At 39.1% G+C, this 27428-nt stretch overlaps 1 pseudogene; it reads right to left on the bottom strand.

Annotated features, from left to right (window-relative positions):
• The window catches only part of LOC102893663, a 76820-nt pseudogene extending 60402 nt beyond the window's left edge, over positions 1-16418 (bottom strand).
• Positions 16419-27428: the final 11010 nt, after the last annotated feature.

Genomic DNA, 27428 nt, shown 5'->3' with positions numbered 1-27428 from the left:
TGTTGTAAACTTTAAGAGGGGAATATAATCGGACATGGGTACTCTAAAAGTCAACTTAAAAAAAAAAAAAAAGAAAGGGCAAGAGAGAAAGACTGGCCTTAAACCCTAGAAAAGAGATTTGAGTTAGCAAGCAAAGTTGAGGAAGCGTAGAAATTTCTCAGAGCCTGGTTATTGCTGGCAAGCACCAGAGGTCCTGCAGCAAGGACCTCCCATGATGTCCAACAGAAAAAAAAATAAAAAAATATGAGACTGTGTGGGTGTTTTCATTTTAATTAGGGTTATTTATAGAGCAGAGATTGCTGTGTTTACATGTTGCACATTTTCTTTCTCAATGGTCATCGTCAGCTTTTTTGGTCTTATTACAGAAACAGAGAGGCGACCCACCTCTTCTGGTTAGTGCCGATCTGAGAGTTGGTCGGCACACAGAGGGGACATTCCAGAAACCTCTGCTGAGTCAGGTAGAGATTGAGCTGAATCTTAAAAAGCAATAGTTCTGAGGTCCTGACACTTCTGTCCCAGACAAGATGAAAACTGCTGACATACCCTGGAAGCCCCTGGGAAGGAATTCTCTGGTGTTAGTTCAGACTGTGAACCAGGACTCTCAAGAGAAAGGGAGAAGAAATTGGAAATAAGTCTCCCATGTAGAAGCTGATGAGTGCAAGAGCTGAACGATTGGGAGTAAAGTCACCACATCCGTCCCCCCGCAGCACCCTCAGGGTTTGGAGAGGGGGAAGAAGAGTCCTCGATTGTTTTGCTGTTGAAAAAAGGAACACTAGACAAGGAGTCAGGGATCTATTTAGATCCCTGGGCAAATCACTTCTCTGGTCCTCAGTTTCCCTTTCTGTAAAACAAAGAGGCTCAGGTGCAATGGTCTCTAGGAGTCTTTACTGCTCTTACATTTCATGAAAGGGAGATGTGCAAAAAAGAAGTAAGAGCTGCCTCACTCACTATTTCTTCAAAGCATCTTCAGCCAATGTATTGGATTTCCCAGGATGCCTTTGCCCAGAAGCCTATGAAATGGTACCTACTTCTGAAGAAAGGAATAGGAAAAGCAAAGGTACCTGGTCAAATGTGCCCAACCCAACTCCACATGACACCATGTACATAGAGATATGTTAACATATATATGAACATGTAAAGATATATTAGATATGTTAACATGTAAACATATATGTCTTGAATAAGCACCCCTAGAATACCTTAGCCTATGTTTGACGTGAATAATTTTTTATTCCTCTGCAGAGGGAAGTCTGTGTGTCTCTGAAAGTAAGAAAAGAAACATACAGTAGTCTCCCGTTATTCATGGTTTCCCTGTCTGTGATTTTGGTTGCTGTCAACCGGGTCCGAAAATATTAAATGGAAAATTCCAGAAATAAATAATTTATAAGTTTTAAATTGTGCACTGTCCTGAGTAGCGTGATGACATCTCCCACTGTCCACTCTGTCTCGCCCAGGACATAAATTACCCCATCGTCCAGATCCACGACTGTTAGTCCCTTAGTAGCCATCTTGGTTATCAAACTGATGGTCAAGGTATCACAGTGCTTGTGTTCAAGGCACCCCGATTTTACTTAATAATGACCCCAAAGCAGAAAAGTAGTGAGGTTTCCTTTAAATGAAAAGGTGAAAGTTCTCGACTTAATGAGGAAAGAAAAAAAATTGTATGCTGACGTTGCTAAGATTCTACAGTAAGAACAAACCTTCCATCCATGAAATTGTGAAGAAGGGAAAAGAAATTTGTGCTAATTTTGCAGTTACAACTCAAACTACAAAAGTTATAGCCACAGGTGTGATAAGTGCTTAGTTAAGATGGAAAAGCCATCAACTGTGGGTGGAAGACGTGAACAGAAAATATGTTCTGATTGATGTCAACATATTGAACAGAAATCATTGAGCCTATATGAAGACTTCAGCAAGGGATCCCCTGAAACGAGTGACACCAAGACATTTACTGCAAGTAAAGGATAGTTATGCAGATTCAGAAATAGGTTCAGACTAAAAAATATAAAAATTACTGGTGAGAGAGAAACTACATTCACATAACTTTTATTACAGTATATTGTTATAATAGTTCTATTTTATTATTAGTTACTGTTGTTAATCTCTTACTGTGCCTAATTTACAAACTTTATCATAGATATGTATGTATAGAAAAATACATAGAAAATACATAGTATATACAGGGTTTGGTACTATCTTCGTTTTCAGGCAGCCGTTGGGGGGTCTTGGAAAGTATCCTCCACAGATAAAGGGAGCCCTTTTATTTATCCAACAAACAATCATCCAAATTTAAGAGCATCATGGCAAAGTTATGGATGGAGGAGAAAAAATAAACAAAAAAAAAGGAAGAGAAGTCAGCGCTGTCCACCAAGCACAAAGCTCCTAGTTGTCCCTATTTTGTCACTAAATTTCTTCTCCTCCCCACAGCCAGATCTTGACTGTCTTGCCAATTTAATGGCCTATAAACAGGCTTGTCATTGCCTTGGGCAATGGGAAAAAGGAAGGAGAAAGGTAAAAGATCATAGGGGAGAACTCTTGAGAATTTATGACTAGCTAAGCGAGAAGTAAAAGAGAGAGAGCAAAAGAGAAAGAGAGAGAGGGTACACAGGAAAAATTCTCCAATGTGGATGAGACAGAAAAAGGCAATCTGTGCTGTACAGACGATCTCAAAACACGCTGAGCTCTGCAAATTGCTCTTCCCACCCTCACCATGACCAGAGGAGCCTACCTCTGCCACTCTTCCTTCCTTCTCTCCTGGCTCTCCCATAACCTCTCACCCACATCTCCCTACTCTGTTTCTGAGTAACCATTCTAGTAAGTAAAGTGTGTCCTTCCCATATACTTACACAGATGTAAACAGTTCTCACTGTCATGCTGACTGCAGACAGGCCTCAGTCTGTCTGCCTCCTTCAATCTCTTCTAAAGATAAAGACAAAAAGAATGGTGGGAAACTATTTTTTCCAGGAACCCAGCAACCAAAGACCAAATCATCTGATTTGGAGCTAGGTTGAGAAGAAGTAGAAGAAAGATTAGCAAACTAGCTTAGATGAGCTGTGGCATACACTCTTGCTTGTGGTAAGGAGAGCCCCCCAGTGATTCACTGTATTATTCCTAGGAATTTGGCTCATGCCAGCCGGTTTGCTTCTAAACCTTCTTAATTCTTGTGGTTCCCATATGCTGAGAAAGCCATTCTCTAAAAGGGAACTGTTATCCATTCCTTAAGTTGTGCAATCATCAATTTACAAAACCAAAGCCCATTGCTGCTCTGCCAGAATTCATCTGACCCCAAGCAATTAAGGGACCAGTACCAGTCATTTGCATGACATTTTGGATCTCCAAAAGAAATATGAAAAGAAGCACTCATCTTTGAAACAGTGGCTGAAATAACCTCGTAGCAATTTTTCAATGCTGTTAGCCTGCAAAATGCTAACAAATCTCTTCTGACACTAGACACAGACCAGTAATGATATATGTGATAGAAATTGCCCAAAGGAGCTCAGTATTAAAGCTCTGGAATTTGATCCAAATTCAAAAACATTACAGCTTGATTTCTTTTCAGTTCAGCCTAATATTTTTTTCTATCTCTTCTTCTAGCCAACTTTAGTTCACAAGTTGGAGGAGGGGTAGCCTTACCACAAGAAGCAGAGACTCACTATACACATTTAGATGAACCTGTTCCCAAACCAAAGTACTTCTGCACAAAACTCGAAGCCCAAAAACCATCCATGGCTTCCTTTCCAGAAACATTCTGAACAGAAGACCTTAGCAGACATAAGCTAAGGAGTAAGGGCCGTCTTCAGCTTTTCTCTGAGTGGATCAGTACTAGGCTAGCTCTCAAATAGGTCTAGTTACAATTCTGTCTCCAAGATCTCCACTTACATTTTCTACACTTGATTCTCAGGAAGCTGGGGCATCATTCAGCATCTTCCTACTTCTAAGAGAGAACTCTATCCATGGATTTTACACTCTTCCCTTTTTTTCCTAGTCCAAGTCTTTCTGTATTTCTGAATCAGCACCTGTCTGTACACATAAACAAGACTTTTTTTTTATTTGTCACTTTCTAGTTTTCTTTATTTTCTCCAGTTTTTTTTGAGACATAATTGACATATAGAATTGTATTAGTTTAAGATATATGACGTAATAATTTGTTATGTATATATTGCAAAATGATCACCGCAATAAGATTCATTACCACGAATCGCCTGAACATTACAATGTTTTTTCTGAGGAATGGCAGATTCTGCCAACTCCAGTGTCACCTCTATTTTTTTCTCCCATTGCTCCAGTAAAAGAAAACTAGAAAAATATTGTCAAATCACTGTTGCTAGTCTTACAGTGGATTGAATCTCCATGAGTTAACCTTCCAAACTGTCTCTATAGCACTCCTTTCTGATTCTTCCACTTCCCTTAGAAAAGACTTATTTATTTCATCTCAATTATAGTAGGATACAGATAATTTTTTTTCTGTCATTAGCTTTCAACAAAGTGTCAGGAGTAGAAGCTCTTGGTTTGTTCCCTTATCTCCACAGTAGCTTTTGCTCTTTTAATAATCTGGGGAATGAAAAGGTGAAAAGTTTGGCAGCAATTCAAAGAGAATTCTCTGGCTGATGTTTCTATTGCCTTCTGTTCTCTAAGATTTTTCTGTCTTTTGAGATATCTTGATCTCCAAGGAGAACACAGCCAAGCACTCACCCTGTGAGTCAGCCCTTATAATTTGAGTTTGGGGAAATTATGGCTATGCTGAGACATTACACACTCATTCTTCTTTTCTTAATAATATGTAACTATTGCTTAGAACTGGTCCAGGTCCAACCATTGAAAGATAAAAAAATGTTACTCGAAGGATATGTGAGTCTAAATTTAAAGAGAGTAATGATAATATTGTTTATCAATATGTGAAGACATAGCCCATCCCCACTAAATACCATTATATCAAACATGTCTACTAAGCACAATGATTTCTAATAACCCAAATAAGTGACCACTTATTTCAAGAAAAATTAGATATATATATTCAAGGACATTTTTTAAAAATGGGCAGACCTTTGAGATTATATTAGAATGTTGTCCATGGAATATTAGAGTCATCCAGGTAAATTTCCTTTTTTTTTTTTTTTTTTTTAATTTACTCCTTTGTTTACCATCTCTTGATCCAAATGGCCAAATTAAAACAAAAAGGATAGAGGCTCTACCATGACCTACAAAGCCTGATATAATCTGATACCTATTACATTTTTAACCTTCTCTCCTGTCCCTCCCCCTCTTTATCATTTTTTGATCGTGCTGGCCTGAAATATATAATGTTCTTCTTACCACATTCCCTGGCAATCTTTCATATGCCGTTTCCTCAACCTGGAATGTTCTTCACTTTCTCTAAAATTTAACTAACTTCTACGCATCCTTCAGATCAGAGAGACCATATTGTCTAAAGAAAAGCCTTCTCTGTTGTCCCCAGAATCACTCACTCATGGTGACTATCTGTGACTTTTATTCCCTGTATTCATTTAGCTTTCTAATAATTAACCTATTCCTTCCCTTTTGGGTAACTATGCTCCCCTCACTCACAGACAATACGTCTCATTCTGGGTCTAGGCCTAACCCAAAGTGAGCGGTATGGAGATGAGTTTATTACCTGAGCAGACTTTTTTATAAAGTTTCTCACTCTTTTCACTGAGCTTAAAGTTGAGATGTAAGATCTAGAGCTATGGCATCTACAAAAGCTTCCTGAAAATGGTATCCACACAGTAGAAACAGAGATGGGAAATCAAGAAAGAGAAACCAGAGTCCCTATTGCTAGATATGCCTGGAGACTAATTTTTAATCATGTGAGCAGATAAAATTTCTTTCTTTTTAAAGCTTAAGCCAATTTGATTTAGATTTTCTCTCATTTTCAATAGAAAAAGTCCCTGAGAGCTCTGAGATTTCTTTCTTTTTGGCAGTCATAATATGGATAAGCATTTGTTTAATTTCTGTTTTCCACACTAGACTGGAAATTTTATGAGTTGGAACCATATGAGTCTGATTTATTTTTGTTTTCCAGTTCTAGTACAATATGAATCGTGTAGTAAAATATCAATATCTTTGAATGAACGAAGGAATAAATAATGCGTGAATGGGAGATTCTGAGATTCTAAGACTTGTTAGGCTTTTTGTTCTAAGGCCTCGAAATAAAAATAAGTCCAGTTCCCTGTGCCTAATATTGGACTTCATGTTCTGTTACGGAAAGACCTCTGTTAGAAGACATTTCCACCTTATTTTCAATTCCCAGAAGAGTAATTTATCTATATACAGCTTAGCTCTGTAGCTTGGTAGACTTTCTACTCATACCCCCTCCACCGCTACATGACCCCTGTGAGCTTTGCCTTTTGTTTGAGGGCGGTGGGAGGGGAAAATGTTCACACAATGCAGACTCTAGTAAGCCCATATGACCTTCACACCTAAGCCATAGTCTCTAACTGCTTCATTGATAATGAACCTGCTATGTTAATCTTCAGCTTGTGAATTCCACATGGTATCTCTCAGTATCCAAACTGGGGCAAGAAAAAAATGGGATGCTACTTATTGTCCCTATGAACCCCCAAATCCAGTTAATTGGGTTGGAAATTTTCCAACATAGAAAAGGGTTGCAATCTGAAGAATTAGCACCTGTAGATAGGGCTCCCAATGGATCCTTGATCACAGGCTTTAGGCTGTAGATTTTAGCAGTCATGGATGGGTATTGTGGGGTTTCGACCTTATGCTATGGACTGGTTTTTACAGTTGTGTGGTTGGCTTTTAACTAGTGCAGTTTATGAGGGCAGATTTGGGCTTTAGGCTTTTGAATAAACCACATGGGATTTTGACCTTTGTAAATCACTGTCATTTATGGCAGTTTTGTCTGCAATGAGTAGCTTTTCTTAATACCCATATATTGTAGCAAAATGCCAAACAAATGGGGGGTAGGGGTACTTAGCAAACATGTTGCAAGCTATGCCAACACTGGCAATGATTTGATCACAGGAAAAAAGAGTCTTGCTAATCCACACCTTTAGGCACTGTGGGAGAACTGGGGCAGTTTAGAGAAAGAAACACTGCAGAACAACTTTGGCTGCTACAGGTGCATTTCTCAGTCCAGAAAGTAGGTCTAGACTTTAAACATCAAAAGTAATACTTTCCCAATGTACTACCGAGCATTATTATGTGAGATACAAGCTCTAAATTTTTAAACAAGTTCTAGTTCAACTACTTATAATTTTGTTCATCTTTTACATTATTTTGAAGATAGAAATGTGGGAGGAATAAATCTGAATTAATGTAGCTTATCCACAGGGTTCAAGAGTCGCCCCAGAGTAAACTGCAAAATTTAGTAAATCAGAGAAGTTTAAAAAGAGGCTTTAGATTTTGAAGTTCCAAGTTATAGCTTCTCACAGAGAATAGTAGATTGCTTTAATATACTATTAAATAAAGGAGAGCCTTTACTACTTAAAAAATACACCATTATCTTGGGATGATATAGAGGGGGAAAAGAACAATAAAATTATTGTAATCCGAAGACTAGAAGAGAAATTTAAATACCTATGTCTAAAATGCTTGATCTTCAGGACTCAAGCCTGCTCAGGAAATTCAGAAGGAACTGGAATAGTTTGCAAAATCAAAACATATTGGAGTCATATAAATAGAACAGGAGCAATAAAGTATTAAGAAAAATTGTCTAAAACCTGGAAAAAGTCAAAGGGGAGAGTGGAATTTTCTTTCAACATCATGCAAAAGCATTGTTTAATAGAGCTGCCCAATGAATTTTTTAATTTTCTTGGAAAATTTGTTTACTTTCTATTAAAATTTGATTAGAGCCCAGACATTTTAGAGTTTCAGGTTAACTAGAATATTTCTGTTTGACAAAGAAGATAATCCCAAAAGTTTTATTGTCCTGTAAGACATTAATCAATTTGGTATCCATTTTAGGAATCTTATTGTAGCATTCTTTTTTTTTTTTTACTTTTTATTTTTTAATGCTTACAAAATACCCAGTTCGTCAAAACTGTCCTTTTTTTAAAAATATCCTTTATAAAAATTTTTTTAGATGTCTTATTTTAAGATGGTGAGCTAGCTTTACCATCTTACTGGTTCCTTCAACAATGAATAATTACAAATACTGTTGAAGAAGTAGTCCTATATTTGAATGAGAGTCATGTTTTTAGCTTTCGAAAATTATTCTTTAACAGTTTTAGAGGTCCCATTGAGATACCCACAGAGCCAATTTAAGTCCAAGTATGTCTTTTCTTGGTTCCTGGAGTGATTCTCAAGTGACATTACAACTTAACCTGTCCTGATTCTTTTAATCCTGATTTTGTGTTTTTGTTTTCATTTCCATACTTAGCCAAGTTCGTTCTAGGCCTGATTTGTGCATGGCTGATGAGTTGTCCCCTACAGATGGCAAAAATGATGGAGAATCTAGTTTTATCATCTGACAATCAGATGATGGGGATCTATTCCAAAGTGAGAAACAGCTGAGATTCTGTTTAATTAATTTTTGTTTGTCATTCTCTCTATTTAGAAGTGCAAATGAATATTATATGCTCACTGAGACAGAGACTAAATCTTTAAGGTCTTGTCTGATGAGTTCTTGCATTTACTTTGATCTATGGCTAAAGCTGTGAAACTGAAGTCAGGGGCTCTCTATGCATTTATAAGTGAAGAAAGTCTTTACCTCTTGGTGTGTAAATGTGAAATATTTTTCTACCTCTGGAGTGTATTATGGAATTAGATTATATAGTATTTTAATGGAGCTATGTTTTAATAGTTTAGAGAGAATAATGCTTACATAAATCTAATATTTTCCCAGAATTTAGAATATTTTCCTAGAAAATAAACTAAACTTCTTATGTTTTAAATGTATATTTCAAGGGACTAAAAAGTCCTTTTAGTAGAAACTGCTAATCCAGGAATATTTTCATGTAAAAATCCAAGTTCGTGTAATTAAGGTGAATTTATACTAGTTGGTCATTTTTTCAAACCCTGATTTAATTAGTTAAGTATAACATAAGCATATATTTTATTTTTGTTAGATTTCAGTTGTTTCCTCATGAATAGACTAGTTATGTTGAACTTTGTATGTTTCTTAAATTGGATTACTAATCAAATTAGTTAATTATTCCTACATAATCACTATGATTGTGAAAATTGTAACACTATCTGTTCAACTAAATTAAAAAATAATTTCCACAAACTTTTATCATGTTCTATAATGTTTCACTTTAAAAATCGCTTCCAAATTTTTTAGTTAACTTTAACTAGGACCGATATTAAATTATTAATGGATAATCTTTGTACACCTGGGTAACTTCTAAGATAGAATACTAAAACATTGGTCATAATATATATATCATAATCTGTAAACCTTTGTTTTTTATTTTTATATGTTATGATGACTATACCTTTGGGTCATGTTAATGAACATATATTTTCTTCACATTAGAAAGATATAAAATGGATGTGTATGACCACAGGCAATTTTACCATATATCTCATACCATTAACAGGTCTGCTAGAACGCTTGCAAATGGACAGATAATTATGAATCACCTACCTACCAGTTTTTTCCCACAAAAGTAGAATTTAGTTAATTTAGTTACCAGTTATAGTTAATATGGGTGATTAATACTACATTAGTAGATATAGTGGCAGGAAACCACAACTGTGTTTGTATAGTGATAGTGTGTGTTTTTGCATATCAAGGAAAAGGTGGGAGTGGGCCAGCAGGCTGGAGATCCAGGGAAGAACAAATAGATGTGGTAGGTCAAGTCCAAAGGCCATCGACTGGCAGAATTCCTTCTTGCTCCAGAGTCATCAGCCTTTTGTTCTGTTTAAGACTTCAACTGATTGGATGCAGCTCACTCACATTGTAAAGATACAGAAAGCAATCTTTGTGACTCAAAATCTACCAATTTAAATGGTAATCATTCAATAACCCCCTCACAGAAACATCTAGAATAATGTTTGACTAGTTATCTGGGCACCTTGGCCCAGCCAAGTCGACACATAAAATGCACTGTCACACTATCATTCCTCAGGCACCTACGATTCTATCTTAACCAAGCCACCAAATCTACTTTGAGAACTCAAAATTGATTTTTCTAAAATTATATCCTAAATTCTTTTTAAAAGGACAATTTTTTATACTCAAAACTATTTGAGGGATTTCTCAGAAAGCCCTGGACAATCACAAAGATTCATTCTTTTATTTTGTATAAAAGACAAATACTAGAAATAATTAGTTACACTTGGTATACTCTGTACTTCTTAATTAGCTCAGTGCTATTTCCATGGGAAGAGTTGTTAAATCAAAGCATAATTTGATGTATGTAAAATGTCATTAATAGAAATATTTCAGAGATTGTACACTTTATGAATTGAAAGTACCTGGAGATTTATTAATGCCTTCACTTTCTATAATATGTTCTTACTCTCAGGAGAAACATTGGTCAAACCTTTATGGCATAGCTATGTATTATCCCCCAAAAGAGAATTTTGTTCTCCTCCATTTGGATATTATTGATGACCGTAATAAATTAATGACACAAACCATGATTAATTTAATTTTATCCTCAAATTATTTTATGTTTTCCTCTGATGCTTACTTGAAGGCTTGCAGCCTTGTGCGTGTGTTCAGCGAAGGACAATCTCGGAGTCTCAAGCAGATGAGTCTACCAAGTACTTTCAGCTATCGATATTTCAAGGAGCAGAAATTCATGAGTATGGGTCAGAACTTAAAGCACATAATGCTTGGACAATTGTCAGATGGTAACATGGAACTGAGGAGGGATTTCCAGGAGACTTTTTAGTTAAAAAACAGATGAATTCAAGAATGCAGACCACTATTCAAAATCCAGTAGCACAAGAATTAATTTCATGGACAGAATGAAGTGATGAGGAATATTTAGTTATGGCTATTTGGCAGATTATTTATCTCTTAATGGTTCGATATTCTGATGAAAATAATGAGGAAGGCCCTTCCTTTCCCTTCATATTCTACCTCAAACTTTCAATTTAGTCAACTATGCTTTTGCACACAAAAATTAAATGTGGGTAAGTGGTATCTGATTCTCAACGACCTCTCATAATTCACAAATAATTTGAGGTTCTGCAGCCATATGATCTTTGTTGCAACTACTCAATGTTGATGAATATATCTAAATAAATATAGTGATACTTATCCCTTAATACTAATGCAGCCATGGATTATAGGGTTATATGCAAATGAATGAACATGGTTGTGTTTCCATAACATTTTGTTTACATGGTTGTGTTTGACCCAGTGGGCTATAGTTCATCGACACCTAATCTAAAGCATCCTGATATTTCTCTGTTTTCTGCCCTTGACTATTCCAGTCCTGACCTAATTTATAGGTCTAAAATATATGAGGCACAAGCTTTCTTTGACAAATCTTTCTTAGAGTCTTTGGATTGGTAAGGTTTTTCCTCTCCTCTAAGTGAATATTTTGTCTGTGATGTGGTAGAGGCTAATAGTTGCAGCCATGTTCCATTCAAGTTGGAATTAATTAAGAGAGAAAGACAGGAGTTGGACAGGTACGGATCAAAATTTCAATTTTATTACAGATCAAATCTACTTGGGAGAATGTAGCTGAAGTTTGAAGTCAGGTGGGCACACTAATACCTCATTCTGACTTAGGCAGACTTGACCACCCAATCACAAGTATATCTGGACACAGGCCTCTTTGTGTGGACCTATCCCTGTAAAAGTTGAGAGTGCAAGCAGCAGGAGTATAGCCATTCTTCTGGAACATCTCAGGAAAGGAGTAAGGAGGGGGCTGATTAATGCATAACCAGTTTTATCTCCCAAACTTTCAATCAGAAAAAGAATTCTTTCCTCTCTGGGGAGGTTTGAGTTAGGGGATTCAGAGGCCAAGAGTATTTATGTTGAGGTTTCTCCACAATTAAATATTAACCAAGAGGGAAAAGAAAGAGTTTCTCCTAATACCTAAGTAACCTTTGATCCTTTCACTATCTTGACCAAAATGTTCATTGCACCAATTATGATATCTTAGTCTGGTATTAAAGATGTTTCGCTATCTGGCTCTAAATTTCCATTGTCATCTTACTAATGATGTCATCTTACTTATTAATTACTACCTAGTAGGACTCTGGCCAGATGAGTCTGCTCACAGTTTCTAAAGGATGACATTAATTCTCTTGCCTCCTTTCTTTCCTATGTCATTGTTTCCACATGGAATGTACCCCTTAATTTTCTTATTTGATTCATATCTATCCTTTAGGACCTGCTCCAGCCTCTGTAAAAACTTCCCTGATCACTCAAGTTCTCGATGACCTCTTTGCCTTTAAACTCCTTAAGCCTTTGGTGTCTGTATCACTCATTAGGCATTTCTGGTTTGTGTTGTCAGTAAATTTTGCACAATCCTATTTTATCTCCAAATTTAGATTTTCAGTTCCTCGAAGAACAGAAGTATTTGTTAGGACTTTTTTTCTATTCTCAAAGCAACCAGCACAGTGATTTCACATAACGTAGGTGCTCAAATGTTCGTTCATTGATTATATACTCCTTAAGTGATTTGTTAAATGCTTAGAAATTTACAACCAGGGTTCTTCACTAATCCAAACTACTCCCATCAGTAAAAATTGATGTGGACTTGCTCTATTCGTAATAAGTCTCCAGGAAATGTCATTGGTTTTTGTACTGCTATTGACCCAGGACCATGAAAAGCAATTTTAGCTGTGCTGTTCAGTACCGTGGAAACGAGGCCTTGCTGTGTTTCTTGACCACATCCTTCTCATGAAAAGTACAGACATTAAGGTTATTTGCTTCTAGGGATAGAAATGAAGTAGTATTTATAGTGTCCTTTCTCCTTCAAGAAAAATCTGATGAGTCATCCTTTGCAATAATACGATAGTAATTCAGAGGTTTTAGAATACTTGCATGGAGAGCATAAGTCCTTTCAAATAACACTGTTTCATAAAACATTAATGTTAATTAGTCAAAGCAATTTTTTTACATCAGTAGTTAAATGTAGATGTGGCTCCATGCTGATAAAAGAGCCTTAGAAATTTCAAGCGACTTTGGGTTATCAGAATATTAGGAAGGGATGCTGCTGCCGTTTAGTGTACAATGGCCAGAGATGCCAGATATTCTGCAATGCATAGGACATTCCCATGCAATAAAAAATTACTCACATTCCACAGGGTTTTCAAATGTCCCTCCAGACATTCATGTGGGTGAAAACCTATTTATAATTATCTGACCCTAATATTTAATTCTATAAGCACCTGGGACCTGATTTTGTACAGTTTTAAAACACAGTTTGTGCAGTTCAAATTATCTATAAATGCAACTGCTATGTAAATCGAGAGAACATTGCATTTTGTCTTATATGGAAATTCAACAAACATCATTAATCATTCTGAAAAGTCATATTGTGGTCCTACTTATGTCATCTGAATACACATTGCCACACATTCATCAGATATAGAATCATCATCTCAAGTATTTCCTCCATAAAGTATCTTCTAAAAACCTCTTTCCTCCAGATGTATTCAACCCACTACTTTACCCGGATCTCTTCAACACTAAAAACACTCTCAATTTATTAACTTGGGCTATAATTTTTGTTTACATGTTTGTGTTCCAGCTTTTAAACTGTACCTTCTTAACCGAAGTGTCCTACAATAGATGATTGGATAAAGAAGCTGTGGTGCATATATACAATGGAATATTACTCAGCCATAGGTAGAGATGAAATACTGCCATTTGCGACAACATGGATGGACCTCAAGATAATCATGCTAAGTGAAATAAGCCAAACAGAAAAAGTTGAAAATTACATGATATCACTTATAGGTGGGATATAAACCTAAAAGCAACAAAGGAACAGGACAAACAAACAGAGATTCATGGGCATAGACTATAGACTAGTGGTTACCAGAGGGTAGAGGGGAGGTAGAAGGGTGGAGGTAGATGGAGTAAAAGGGGTCAAATATGTGGTGACAGAAAGAAATCTAACTATGAGAGGTGAACACACAGTGTAAATATATATATGCCTAACTGTTAAAGTGTACAGCTGAAACTTATTGGATTTCATTAACCAATGTTACCATTAAATAAATAAATAATTGATTAATTTTAAAAAATAAAATAAAATAAACTGTGACTTCTTCATTCTTATGTCTTTTAAATCTTGTAAAATACCAAATATATAAAAAACACTATAAATATTTAGTGAATATATTCATTCATTTTTGTATATCTTTTAAAAGAAATATTTCTTTAGCATTTGCAAAACAGTTCTAGATTGATTATAGGAATATTTTAGGGAGCAAATCAGATATGGTCTCTCATCTTGTGGAGCTTAATTAGAGAGAGAAGAAAAAGTATTAATTACACAATTTTTAGTCTTGGTAGAATTATGCAAATACTACAATTTACAAGTACAAGGTGCTATGAGAGTGGATAAACTGGAGAACCAGGTCTAAGCTAGAAAAGAAATAGGAAGTAATATTGAAGTGTATCAGCTATCTATTGCTACATAACAAATCAACCCAAATTTAGTGGCTTAAGACAATGACCATTTATCATTGCTTAAAAGTCAATGGATCAATTGAAAGGTTCTGTTGGTCTGGCCCAGGCTCAGATCTCAGCTAGGCTTCCTTATGAGATTGTGGTCAGTTTCAGGTTGGCTGGGATTGGCTGGTCTGGGATAGTCTCAGCTGGGATCCTCCAGGAGACCAGACCAAGTTTGTTCACACGGTGATAGTGGGATTCTAAGAGAACAAGCAGAAGCCTACAATGCCTGCTGAGGCTCCAGCTCAGGACTGACACAACATCCCCTCCAAGGTAAGTCACAAGGCCAGTGCAGTTGCAAGAACTGGGAAAAGAAACTCTACCCCTCCTTGGAAAGAGCTGCAGTCACATGGCAAAATGTGCAGATCCAGGAGAGGTAGAAAATTGTGACCATTTTTATAATCAGCTGCACCAAATTAAGACCTAAAGAATAATTACAAGTCAGCCAGGCAAATAGAGATGAGCACTGTGGTCATCATATAAAGACCCTGAGGCAGAAAAAAGCATGGAACATTCCAGGAAGTCAAGAAGCCAGAATAATGGCAGTGTGCTAAAAGAGGGGAGTTGTGTAAGAGGCCGGTAAGGAAGAAGGGGCTGGATGGTGCAGAGCCATGCCCTACAGCCATGTTAAGAGTTTGGGTCTTTATCCAGGAAAATGTTTTATACAGGAGAGGAATGAAATCAGAATTTATACATATGTGTATGTGTATGTGTACGTGTGTATATATATGTAGATATAGATGTATATAGATGCAGATATGTAGACATATAGATGATATAGGTATCTTATGTCTGGATTACATCTCCGACAAGTTAAACTTGTATCTCTGGTACTAGCTACCTATGGTAGTGAAATTTTCCCAGGTACTACCTATGTGCAGCCAAGGTTAAAACTGTGCCAGAGAGAGGCAAGACTCAGGAAGTTATTATTACCTGTTGTCCAGATGAGAGATGACAGTTGCTTGAATTAGCACGCTTAGTGAATGAATAAATGAGTGAATGAATGAAATTAAACCCCAAATGAGGTTTAGGATCTAAAGTAAAACTGCCTTGTTTCAAATCACTGATCCCCCACAGACTCGCTGGGTTACATTGGTACCTTATCTACCCTTTTTGAGCCTCCGCGTCTTTATTTCCATAATGAGGATAAAAATAATTTCTACCTTCTCAATGTGTTATGAGAGCTAATGAGGTAATCCTCACAGAGCACTGAATACCATACCAGGCGAATGCTAGGCACTCAATGAATGTTAGCTACCTTTGCTGCTAAAAGGATGTCTGCAACAGTACATTGTCTCATGCAGTTAACAGCTTGATCCCCATTTATCTCCCAAAGGAAACTCTGTTCTAATCGCAGTTATGCTCAGCAGCCCTGACTTCGCTCATGTGGTTGCGATTAAGCCAGAGCGAAGCCGGGACCAGACAGTGCTCCTTTCTGCTTGGCATGTCGTCGGTCCGCGAGCTGCGCCTCCTCGGATCTGTCTAGTGCTCTGTCATCTGGCTCTACTCATGTGGAGGAGGACAGGGAGAAGCCAGACAGCCGTGAATCTTGCTGTCTGCTCACAAATGTTCACCGTCTAGGGAGTACTGAGAGCATCTCCTGTCAGGGAAATGTATAGCTCAGTAGCAGGGACGGATGCCCTGGGCTCCGCCAGAGCCCAGGGTCAGCAAAACCCTTCCGGAGAGGCAGGGCCTGGTGAGGGCCTGGCTTTACCACAACCTCCTGTGCAATCACGGTGATGAGCAGACGGGAAAGGACGGCACCGAGGCCTGAGCCAGAGCGGCTTCCGTCCACGTGGAGTCCGGGGCTGGGGAGAACTCCGTTCCCAAAATAGAGGTGGTCTTGCATCGTTATCGGTAAAGAACTGCTTTGACTAAATTACATATTTTTTAGCAGCCTAGAAAGAAGACAGAATACTAAGATATCAGAATGATTATGAGTATTGCCGCATGGTAAGATTAGAGATGTTTTAGTTTTCTCCACCCTTTACTGCGTGTTCTCATTTGTTGCCGGTAAGCCCATATTTTAATAATCAGGTAAAAAGCGGAAATTTAAAAATCAAATGATAAGTATGTTGGGAGTTTCCCCCATGTTCTTAGTGAACTAATGAATTGCTTGTGATACGTCTATAATGCAGTTCTGGAGGGGAAAAAAAAATGGTTTCATTTAGAACTAATCCCAATTTACTACACTTAAATGTATTACGTAAATAGTGACTCTCACAGAACAGACCCACAGTCTCTCCTGCCTTTCGCCCTATGCCTCCTCCCCACCAGCTCTTGCCACTAAAGATTTTTCTCATCCATTCCTTAGGGCTCCAGAACTTGGTTTATGGTGTAAGGGGTGAGTTGAATCTAAATCAAACACTTCTTAGTACTGTAACTTTGATGGGGTTACTCAACCCAAGCTCATCTTCTGTAAAATCAGGATAAAAGAAGTATCTATATCATAGGATTTTTGTGAAAATTAAGTGAGAGACCATGTGTACTAAAATACTTAACACAATGCCTGACGTACAGTGACATTTGAAGAAATGTTATCATTACTCTAGTCTCTCTCACTACAACACACTTGATGTTGACCGTAATCTCTGGGCTCTGGTCCTGATATGAAATATAAATAGAAAATAAAAAGGAAGTCAAATCATGAAAACAGGCCACTGTTTTGAGAAACATGAATGACAAGGACCCTGCCCTAAATGTCTCCCTACCTGATTAGATGCCTCTGCCTGAAACTGGTGGTGGTGGAGAGCAGACCTCTGAAGACGCACCTTTATCAGCACTGTATCTTCCCTGCTTGTAACTGCCGGACTTGGGCCAGTTGTTTTCTGAGGCTGTTTCATCTCTCAGTGGGATAACAATACCTACCTTGGAGAGCTGGGGGCCAGGTACTAATCCATTTTGTCATCCAGCACATGCCCAAGAGCCACCATGCATAAAGCTCTCTCCCTCACTTTTTTCAGGCTCTGATCAGGTGTAATTTATTAGAAGGCCTTCTCTGGTCACCTGTATAAAGCAGAGGCTCTCCTCCATCCTCCATGCACACACACACTGGGTCCTCCCTCACCTCCAATTCTGCTCAACTTTCCTCCCATGTTCTTATCTTTACCTGAAATTTCACACATATTAATTTGTCTGTCTCCTTTCAAAATTTAAGTGCCATGAGGACAGGGGGTTGCATGTTTTATTCATCGCTTTACTCATACTGGCACATAGCGGGCACTCCATAGGTACTTGTTAAAGAATAAGTCAGTAAATGACTGGATCGATTAACTAGTGTTTCAAGGAAGAGCAGAGTCCATTGGAAAGAAGGTTGGATGAGCACCACAGACCAATGGAGAAGGCCTAAGACTGGCCCAAGTCAATTAATGACTCACTGCCATAACACTGGGCTAGTAAATTCTTTCTGAGCCTTGGTTTTCCTGTCTTTGAAATAGGGACAATACCATACTTATCTCAAACAGGTAGTTGGAGGATAAATTTCACTCATGGAAATAAATCTGTTTTGAACACTGTAAATCATCATATAAAAATTAAATGTTAGTATCATTTTTTTAAGTAGCACAACAGTTAACTTCCCAGGTGATGCCCTGAAAGAAAAATGTTCCAGTCAGAATAGAACAAAGGAGAACGCTTCATTTGGGATTACTCTCTGATTTTAAACCTTGTTGCCCCCTACCTGACTCACCCAACACTGCCTCACTACTTTGGCCCAACCTCACAAGCACTGCTGAGAGTACAGCTCTGGAGCTCTCCAGTCTGCCCTTGTAAGCAACATGACTTGGGCACATCCCGCCCTGGAGCCAGCCCAGCCTTAGTAATGGGATACTGAGCTTGTCGCTGGGCAAACGGGAGTTTGTGTCAGGAGTTGTCGCTTTCTGGTGGTTGCCTGGTGACTCTAATGGAAAATGAGCTGTGGGGACCATACCACAGAAACCACTCCCTCAGCTGGCGGGCTCATTGGAAAGCCCAGGTGTCATGGGAGGGAGTAGACACTGCCTCCACAAGAGCTGTCACCAAGGCACATATGTGTGGGTGGTGGCAGAGATAGGCAGAGCCGAGGGAGGGCTAGGGCCTTGGTGTGGCTCTCCTCTCAGCGTGAGTTGTTGTTCATAAAGGAAGGGCGGGCCCAGCATAGTCATTAATAGTGGTCCCCAGCCCAATTTTAGGTAAAAGCACACACAACACACAAAATCACATCAGTAGTTGGCAACCCACAGCTCCAAAAACACATGAGGATGGTTCTGAAGTTTTATGAGGTGCTCACTCAGACTCATTGCATTGACAATTACAATAACCATGAAGGGAAGCCTGGGGACATTTGAATGATATGACCTACTCAAGAGAAGCCACACACCCAGGACAGGAGAAGTCTTTCCTGTCATGTGACCCATAGGAAAGAACTCTGAGAGTTGACACTTGTTGATTGTGAAAACATATGGTGAGCTCCATCGATGGGAAAATAAGTTATATAGTCCATTTGGAAGAGATTGGGCCACAGATCCAAGGCTGCCAAAATGACAACTTATCAAAAGTGTGCAGAGGCCCTACTGTGTGTGAGGTATCCTATTACACTCTCTTCCACCCTTGTCTCATTTAATCTCAAAGTTATTATGATAATATTTGTAGGTATTAAAAGTCTTGTTTTAAAGATAAAGAAATCGAGGCTCAGAAAGATTGAACACTTTGAGGTCACACAGCTACCCAGTTACAGAGTCAGAAATTAATACTTGCTCTTCTGATTTTGAGTCTAATATTCCTTCCTCTAACATCCACTGCCACCCCCAGGAGAAAGTTCTCCATCACCAGACCAACTCTTTTCCTTTTCTATTCTCCTTCACCCAGCCTCTGACAAGTAATACTCCCCACTCCAGTGCTGGCTTATTATGCCCCCCGATGAATCAAGAACTAATTTCACTAATTTATTAATTCAATTATTCATTCCTCTGTCCAACAATTATTTAATGAGTTGCTACGAAATTTCAAGCATCAAGCTAGGTGCTGGGGATGCCACAATGAACTTGGAGAAGTCCTCAAGAAGCATGGACATATTTATTGATCCCTTAAAAAGAAAATTCACAGACTTGCAAGACACAGCAAATATCCATGCATGGTGGCCCCCCAGTACTACTTAGAAAGTAGTAATATTTAGAAAGAAACACAATCTTTCTTTTATTCCATTCTCCCCTATCTAAATAACTGCCCAGGAAGCATGTGAGTAAACTTTCCAATCATACTAATGATAAGTGTCTGTCCGATGAAAGATTATGAGGTTATGAAAAAAAAAATGAATAACATTGTCTTGATTTCTTTTTATATATTTTTCAGGGTGGAAAAAGATTTTGCTGAAAGTATTTCAATGGATTTGTTACCAGCACTTACATAATGGTCTGAGCACAATGAAAAATGGCCGAGGCCACAGCTGAGATCAATCCCATTCAAGCGTGAGTGAGTCAGGGAGACCCGGCCAGGAGTTCAGCCTTCTCTGTCTGAGAGTTTTGAGCAGTCCTCAGGTTTTGGGTGCTTCAGTTCATTTATACTTGGCTGAAGACGATTTCCTGTTTCTAAGAAAAGACTGCTGGGATGTCTTAGGAGTTCTTTTGGACAGCAGGTCCTGCTGACCTAGGCCTGGCCTGGCTCAGGGTAGCACCAGAGAGCAAGAACACTACCAAGGGAGGGTTGGTTCTCATTAACCCCCATTAGCCCACAGGTGTTCTGGGACTCACACAATGAGGTTATCACAAATATTTGCCAGATTGGCTGAAAAATGAAGAGAAATTTATGACAAAGCCATTATGCCTGAGCTCGTCTAAGAACATCTGGATTCACTGAGCCTAAGCCAAAAGAAGTGACATGACAAGGACCACGGAAGGGGACCTATGTTTATAACACCTTCAAGCACTGGCATGGACCTGCCCTCTCCAACCCCTGCCCTCCCCTCTCCAGCCCTGTCTCCTTCCTTCCAGCTCAGGAGTCCTACAAATTGCTTTTCCAGTGATATCACATGCTGTTACCATGGAGGCAGCTGTTGTGGCAAAACAGAACTGTTCGATCTTCACCCCGTGGCTCCCGACCTGCGGCAGAACGTGGAGGGGAGCCATTCTGTGACCACAGGCCTCAGTGGAGTGCTCTGGGTACCAACACAAACAGAAGTGCTGGGACACGATGTGGTGGGAATGGAGACCCTGTGACTGAGACGGGAAAACCCATGGGAGGGTGGAGCAGAGGCCGGCCATTTAGATGGTGATGCGAATAACAGCTGCCTGGCCTCTCCCAGCAACAACCCCAACTCCACCCAAACTGGACCCGTCTTCCCACCTCATCCGGCTCCCTCCAGCCATTGGTTAGCCACAACTAACAGCATTACTTGCAGTGGCTTACAAAGGCATTTGATGGGGAGAAACAATATTCTAAAGGTTTATGAACACAAGCTCTGGAAGCAGAGCTGCTGCATTCAAATCCTGGCTCTACTACTCACTAGCAGTCTGGCCTCCTCATAAAAACTACTCAGGCTTCCTGAGGCCTCAGTTTCCCAGTTAAGAGAATAACATAGCATTCCTCATTATGATAATCAATTGTGATAATCTAGGTAGTTTCCTACCTAGATTATGATAATCAATTGTGATAATCTAGGTAGTTTCCTCCTAAAGGCTCTTTCGATTTCCATTCTTGCCTCATTCTAATTCTTATCAACAATTTCCTTATTTAGGAAGTCCAGAGCTCTTGTCAAAATATGAATCCAATCAGATTGCTTTCCTTCTGAAATCTTCTAATGGCGTCCCCTAGGAATGAGATTCTCACCATGGATCAAAGGTCACACCCTCTGGCAGCCCCATAAAGATCATCTCTTACCCCGGTCTCACTCAGGGATCTGCTCCAACCACTCCAGCCCTCTTCCCAGTCCTCAGGTTAGCTTCTGCCTCAAGACCTTCACACTTGCTCATCTCTCCACCAAGAATGTCCACACCCCAACCCCTCATGTGGGTGGCTTCTATTCACCAACTTCAGCCTCAGCACAGAAATCACCTCTTCAGAAGGCAACCATCTATATAAAACTGCTGTGCTCCCACCCCCAGAGACTCTCTGTCTCATTTTCTGGATTATTTACTTCATAGTATTCATTAATATCTGAAATTATCTTCATTACTTTTATGTAATTGTTTATTGTCTGTCTCCCTCAGTAGAAACTAAGCCCAGGAGAGCAAGGATCGTGTTTTTGACTATAGATCCAGTTTCTAGAACAGTGCTTGACACGTGGTAGTCACTAAATAAATATTTGTTTTATTAAACTAAATAAAAATATTTAATGCAGTATCTGTTAAATAAATATTAACCACTTATATTATTAATTGATAACATAATGAACATATATCATTAACTAATAACATACTAGTTTGTTTGGATAGTATGTCTGGAAGCAGAGTTGCTGCATTCAAATCCTGTCTGGAAGCAGAGTTGCTGCATTCAAATCCTTCTCTCATGTGGGAACAGTCCATTACAGATTTACAGGAAGTTTTGACATTCATATTTCACTTGAATCTTACAGCTAGCCTACAAGATAGCCAGCATTACTTTTGCTTGTAGATAGGGCTCGAGAAGATTTGGCAACTTGCTATATTCAAACCCAAGCCTTCAAACTTCAAGTCAGAGGCTCTTTCAATCACCCATAGGACCAGCCTTCAGATAACATCATGTTTAAAACCAAGAAATTATTATGCTCATCCTTTTCTGGAGGCTCATAGAGAGTGAGGCAAGGTGGGGATTTCAGGCCTTGGGGCAGGCAGAGGTGGGAGGACCCACCTTCGAAGCTCTGGTTTCCTCCATCTCCAAGAATGGTCCTTTCCCTGGTGTCTTCCTGGTTGACACATCTTCCAGCACTCATTGTCCAAAGCAGGTTCCTTTCACCTCGGCAGCTTTGCCTCAGCCACAGATTCCTCCTCCCCTGACCCTTGTCCTTTTGAGGCAGTTAAAAGACATGCAAATCATGTGCCTGGAAGAGCATACTGCAGGCTCTATGGGCCCCGAGAATGCAGAGCTAGCCTAAATGTCACAGCTGTGGGAAGAGAGTTTAGAACCCATTCACCCACTCTCTTCTTTTCCCTCTAAAATGTCAACAGGGGTTCCCCCATTAAAATATGCGGCATCGGGGCCAAAGGAAGGGGGGGCCCTGGGGCTATAGTCTTGGTGAAGGCTGAAGAAAGGAATCATTTCCTTATCCAAGCTATAGGATTTGTTCATAAGAATAGTCAAAGTAATAAGCATAAAGGCAGGTTCCTGCCTTCTATGAGGTGTCCCACTGGCCTCTAGGATATTGTGGAAAGATCCAGCTCCCTCTGGCTGAGCTGGTTTATCCTGGGACATTCTCCCTGGTTGGCCCAGACCTAGGGACATTTATCATGGTTTTCTGTCATGCTCAGTCTTCTCATTCTTTCCATGACATCAAAATGGGAGGATAAAGTTGGAATCATCAGTCCTCTTCTGACTTTTCTAATAATATTAATACTCCTTTACATATTTTCAGTAGATAATGATAACTAAGTTCCCCCTTTCTCATTTTTACCCTTATCCAGCCACTGAAATGCAATTAACATGAGAACCAGAACTACAGATTTGCCAGTGGTTATTCTCAGGAAAATGGAAGAAGAAAGGTACTAAGCATCCAACTCCTAGAGCCCTGCCTTCTTAGTACTCCAAATGTCAGTTGTGGTTATTGGTTAGGGTAGCAAGGATATTAAGTGATACTCTTAAAAGGTTCTGGGCTAAATGCTGACTTACAACTCAGAGCTCTGTTTCCAGAGAAGCAGCAAATCCAGCTGGGGTGAGTCCAGACTCTGCAGTCAATCATCCTGGGTTAATAAGCTCAGCCACTCACAATGTTTGGGCAGGTTGTTTAAACTTTCCCCCATGCCTCGGTTTTCTCATATGCAAAATAGGGGTAATAAGACTACTTTCCTCTTAGCGTTTTTTGTGAAAATAACGTAATTTATGCAGAGTGATTAGCACAATGCCTGGCATATAGCAAGAACTCGACCTATATTAGCTGCTGTTGTTGTTGTTACTATTATTATTTATTCTAGGCAGTGTGCACTGCTGGATTTAAACATGTTTATGCATTTCTGTCAAGTTCATAGTCAAGGCCATTAAAAAATATATGTTTATTAGCCCTGTGTGGTCTTTGGGAGAGAACTCACTCTAAGAAAGTTGGAGCTAGCTACGGGTATGGCGAGTTGTCCCAGTAGCAAAGCTTTAACCAAAGCTGTGACAAGAATCCCATGTGCTTCTATAAATAGAATCAAGGCGCCTCTAATGGAACTGGGCATCTTTGTTTATAGTGGGGGTGTGGGGTTATCTGTTCAGCTTAGTTCAGATACCCAAACTATCTCCCCACTGCCCTCAGGATCAGATATTAGTCATTTACCTTTTAGTATGAATTCTTCAAGACTCTTAGCTCTCCCTCACAATAGAAGCATTGAAACATTTCTTTTCAAGGTGAAATGGAAGTCTGTAGCAAATGTTGTGGAAAGCAGGAGGTTATTCCTTGGATTCCTTGGAATCCTGAAAAATAAATTGGAAAGGCACTTGTGCAATGAAAACCTTTAGTCCTAGGTTGTCAGAAATGGCCTCAATTTCAAATAATTTCATCTGTTATTCTCATAAACCATTGACATTTTCTGGAAATAACATCTTGCAAGCTTTTCCTCACATTTGGACGTGGTACAGAAACCTTTTTTATGCCATGTGAGTCTCAAGTACAGTCTGTTAAAGTGGGCCAGTTCATTAATGGAAAGAACCCTCGATTGAAAATCAGTTTTACGGCCACTGTAGGACTTTGATGGGCTGAGAGGTGGAAGAGACCACAGATGCTACACCAAACCAAGCACTGCACCACAAAGGCCCATTCTATATCATTTTAAGGCCTTCAGAAAGAGCTACCAATGTCTCAAGGTTTTCCAGTAAAAGTCTTCCAAGTATGATGGAGTTTATAATAGAGAATTATTAACACCATCCCTTGAGAATCTCAAAGCAAAATCTAGTTATTACTAATACAGCATCACTTGACTCTTAAAGGCTAATTAAACAAAGACTTGGAGGCTAAATGAACTGTACAAACTTTCAGTGTCTATTAGAGAGCTCAAACTGGAATCTGATAATCTGACAGATTCGTCTATGATTTTCTTAGCCTGTGGAACCTTATGCCTTAAACTGGCTATCATCAAATGTTGGTGTGAAATAGCTTAAGTAGAAAGCAACTTATATAAAAGGTAACATTTAATGTCTTAGCACTAGTTTTAGTACTAAGTTTTACCTTCAGCCTTACAGAGATTCCAGAAAATGGCATTTCCTGTTACTTAATTGTTATGGTCTCACCGTCTCCTCTGGCTCACTCTGCTCCAGTTTAAGTCTTTGGTACATGCTCTCTCTGCCCCTGTTTACTTTCCTGTGAAGTCTGTGGGTGGCAAGTACAGAGCAGAAGGCCTGGCACAGACCTGACCTGTGCAGAGACTTCCTCACGGAGGGACACTCTTGTTCATACTGGGATGAGGCAGGTGAGCACAGGCAGAATCATTCAAGGCTCAGCCATTTAGAGGCTTCGATTCTGACTCCTACCTAACGAGAGCTGCAAGGAAGAATCTGCGCCATCCTCTGGACTCACACACACAAACACATACCCCAAACCCACACCTTCTCCCTCCCCACTGTGTACAGAGGCAAACATGATGCAGATATTCCCAGTCATGCTTTCTTTACTAGCCCTCACCAGCCTCTGCTAGATTTTGCTCTTTCCAATGAAAAATGAGCCTTAAAGCCCTGGAGCCTCCTCGGCGATTTACCAAGAACTCTACTTCCACATGGGCTTTCCGGCTGTAGCCAACCCCAAGAGTCAGAGGGAGGAAAAGAAAAAATCGTAAATGGATAGTAAGATGAGAAACAGATGTTTGGAATCTTCACTGGCAGGGAATTCTCCAATTCGAACCCCTCTCTTCATGAGATGAGAAGGGCTTAGTCTCTGAGATTAGACTCTTGCTCTACCTACATTTCACCTCCTACCCTCCCCACCACATCTCTGTCCCCCACCAACTCCTACTGCATCTCTCAAGGTTCATCCTGGCACCCTGCCACATGGATGTGTGCCTTATTGGGTCTTTTTTTTTTATTTTTAGCCAAAATAAATGAATGCTAGGTGCTCTGACCACAGATATGTATTAGATGGAACCCTTTGTCATGGAGAAGCTCACAAGCTAGTGAAGGAGGCAGAGAAATAAATAGGCTGTTCCAAGAGAGTGGCATCGGTCTTAAGACAGAGGTCAGTCCTGGATACCATGACAGCATACAGGAAGGGCTCTGAACCCTACCTTGGGGACCCGGATGAGCACTGGAATGGCAGAGGACACATGAGCTGAGTTTCAAAGGTGTTATTTAACTGAAGGTGGATATAAGGCACTTTGGAGGTATTAATAGGCTTCAAGAAAGTTATATATTTATTCGGGGTACCACAATGATTAAGAGCAACATCTGTGAAGCCAAATTGCCTGAGCTTGAAACCCAGACTGGTAACTTATTATCACCTTAGACAAGATAATGAATCTCTCTGTGCCTTGGTTTCCTAATTTGTAAAGTAAGGATAATAATATTTATCTTGTAGAGATTATTATATAGAGTATGTGAAATAATATTTATAAAGCATTTAGAGTAGTACCTGGCACATAGTAAGCACTATATATGTTTTTTAATGAAGAATTCAATAAGTATTTTGAGCCTGCTACATATCAGTCAATGTGCCAGACCCTCTGGATACTGAAATGAAAGTCTTGGTCCCTCTTTTTCAGGAGTCACAAACAAGTTTGGTTGACTAATCAATGAAGTATGTTACAATATTTTAGGTGGTAAGATAGATGTATTGGTCACAGGCTTCTCATCTTTTCCATCATTCCAGATGATCGAACCTGAAATCTAGGAGCCGGCATAGGCTCTTCCACTCTTTTTAACTCCAACATGTAATTTTCATATACTACAGAGTCTACTTTGTTATATTCTATTGAATCCCTTCCCTTTTCTTCTTTCGCATTGTCATTGTTTACTTTGGTGCCTCATCACCTGTCACATGGACTAGTGTATAAACCAGTCTCCATATCTCCAAACATCTTCTCACCTCCACCAGGTCAGTTTCTTGCTTTTTCTCTTTTCATTTACAGTTTTATTGAGGTTTGATTGACATACAAACGACACACATTTAACATATACAATTTGATGAGTTTGAACATATTTATACACTCATGACACTATCACCATAATCAAGGTCATAAACATATCCAATACCTACAAAGTTTCCTTGTGTCTCATTGTTTTTTTCTTTTTTCTCCTTTTTTGTAATAAGAACGATTAACATGAGATCTTCCCTTCTAGCAACATTTTAAGTGCACAACACCATGTTATTAATTGCAGGCACTATGTTTTACAGCAGATCCCTAGAACTTATTCAGGTTGAATAACTGTTATACTCACTCAGAATCAGGTTATACTCATCCTTTCCCCCTCCCTCATCCTTTGGCAACCACCATTCTATTTTTGACTTCTTTAACTTTGACTATTTTAGATACCCCATATAAGTGAAATCATGCAGTATGTGTCCTTCTGTGACTGACATTTCCACTTAGTGTATCTTCCAGATCCAATCATGTTGTCACAAATGATAGGATCTCCTTTTGAAGACTGAATAATATTCCATCGTGTGTGTGTATACTGCTTGTATGTATATGTATGTATATATGTATATATGTATATATATATATATATCATATTTTCTTTATCTATTTGTCTGTCGATGGACATTTAGGTTTTTTTCCATAACTTGGCTATT

Source organism: Pteropus alecto, unplaced genomic scaffold (assembly GCF_000325575.1).
Source record: "Pteropus alecto unplaced genomic scaffold, ASM32557v1 scaffold135, whole genome shotgun sequence".
Taxonomy (NCBI): Eukaryota; Metazoa; Chordata; class Mammalia; order Chiroptera; family Pteropodidae; genus Pteropus; species Pteropus alecto.
Note: the sequence above shows the minus strand (reverse complement) of the source record. Positions and strands in the feature narration are given on the sequence as shown.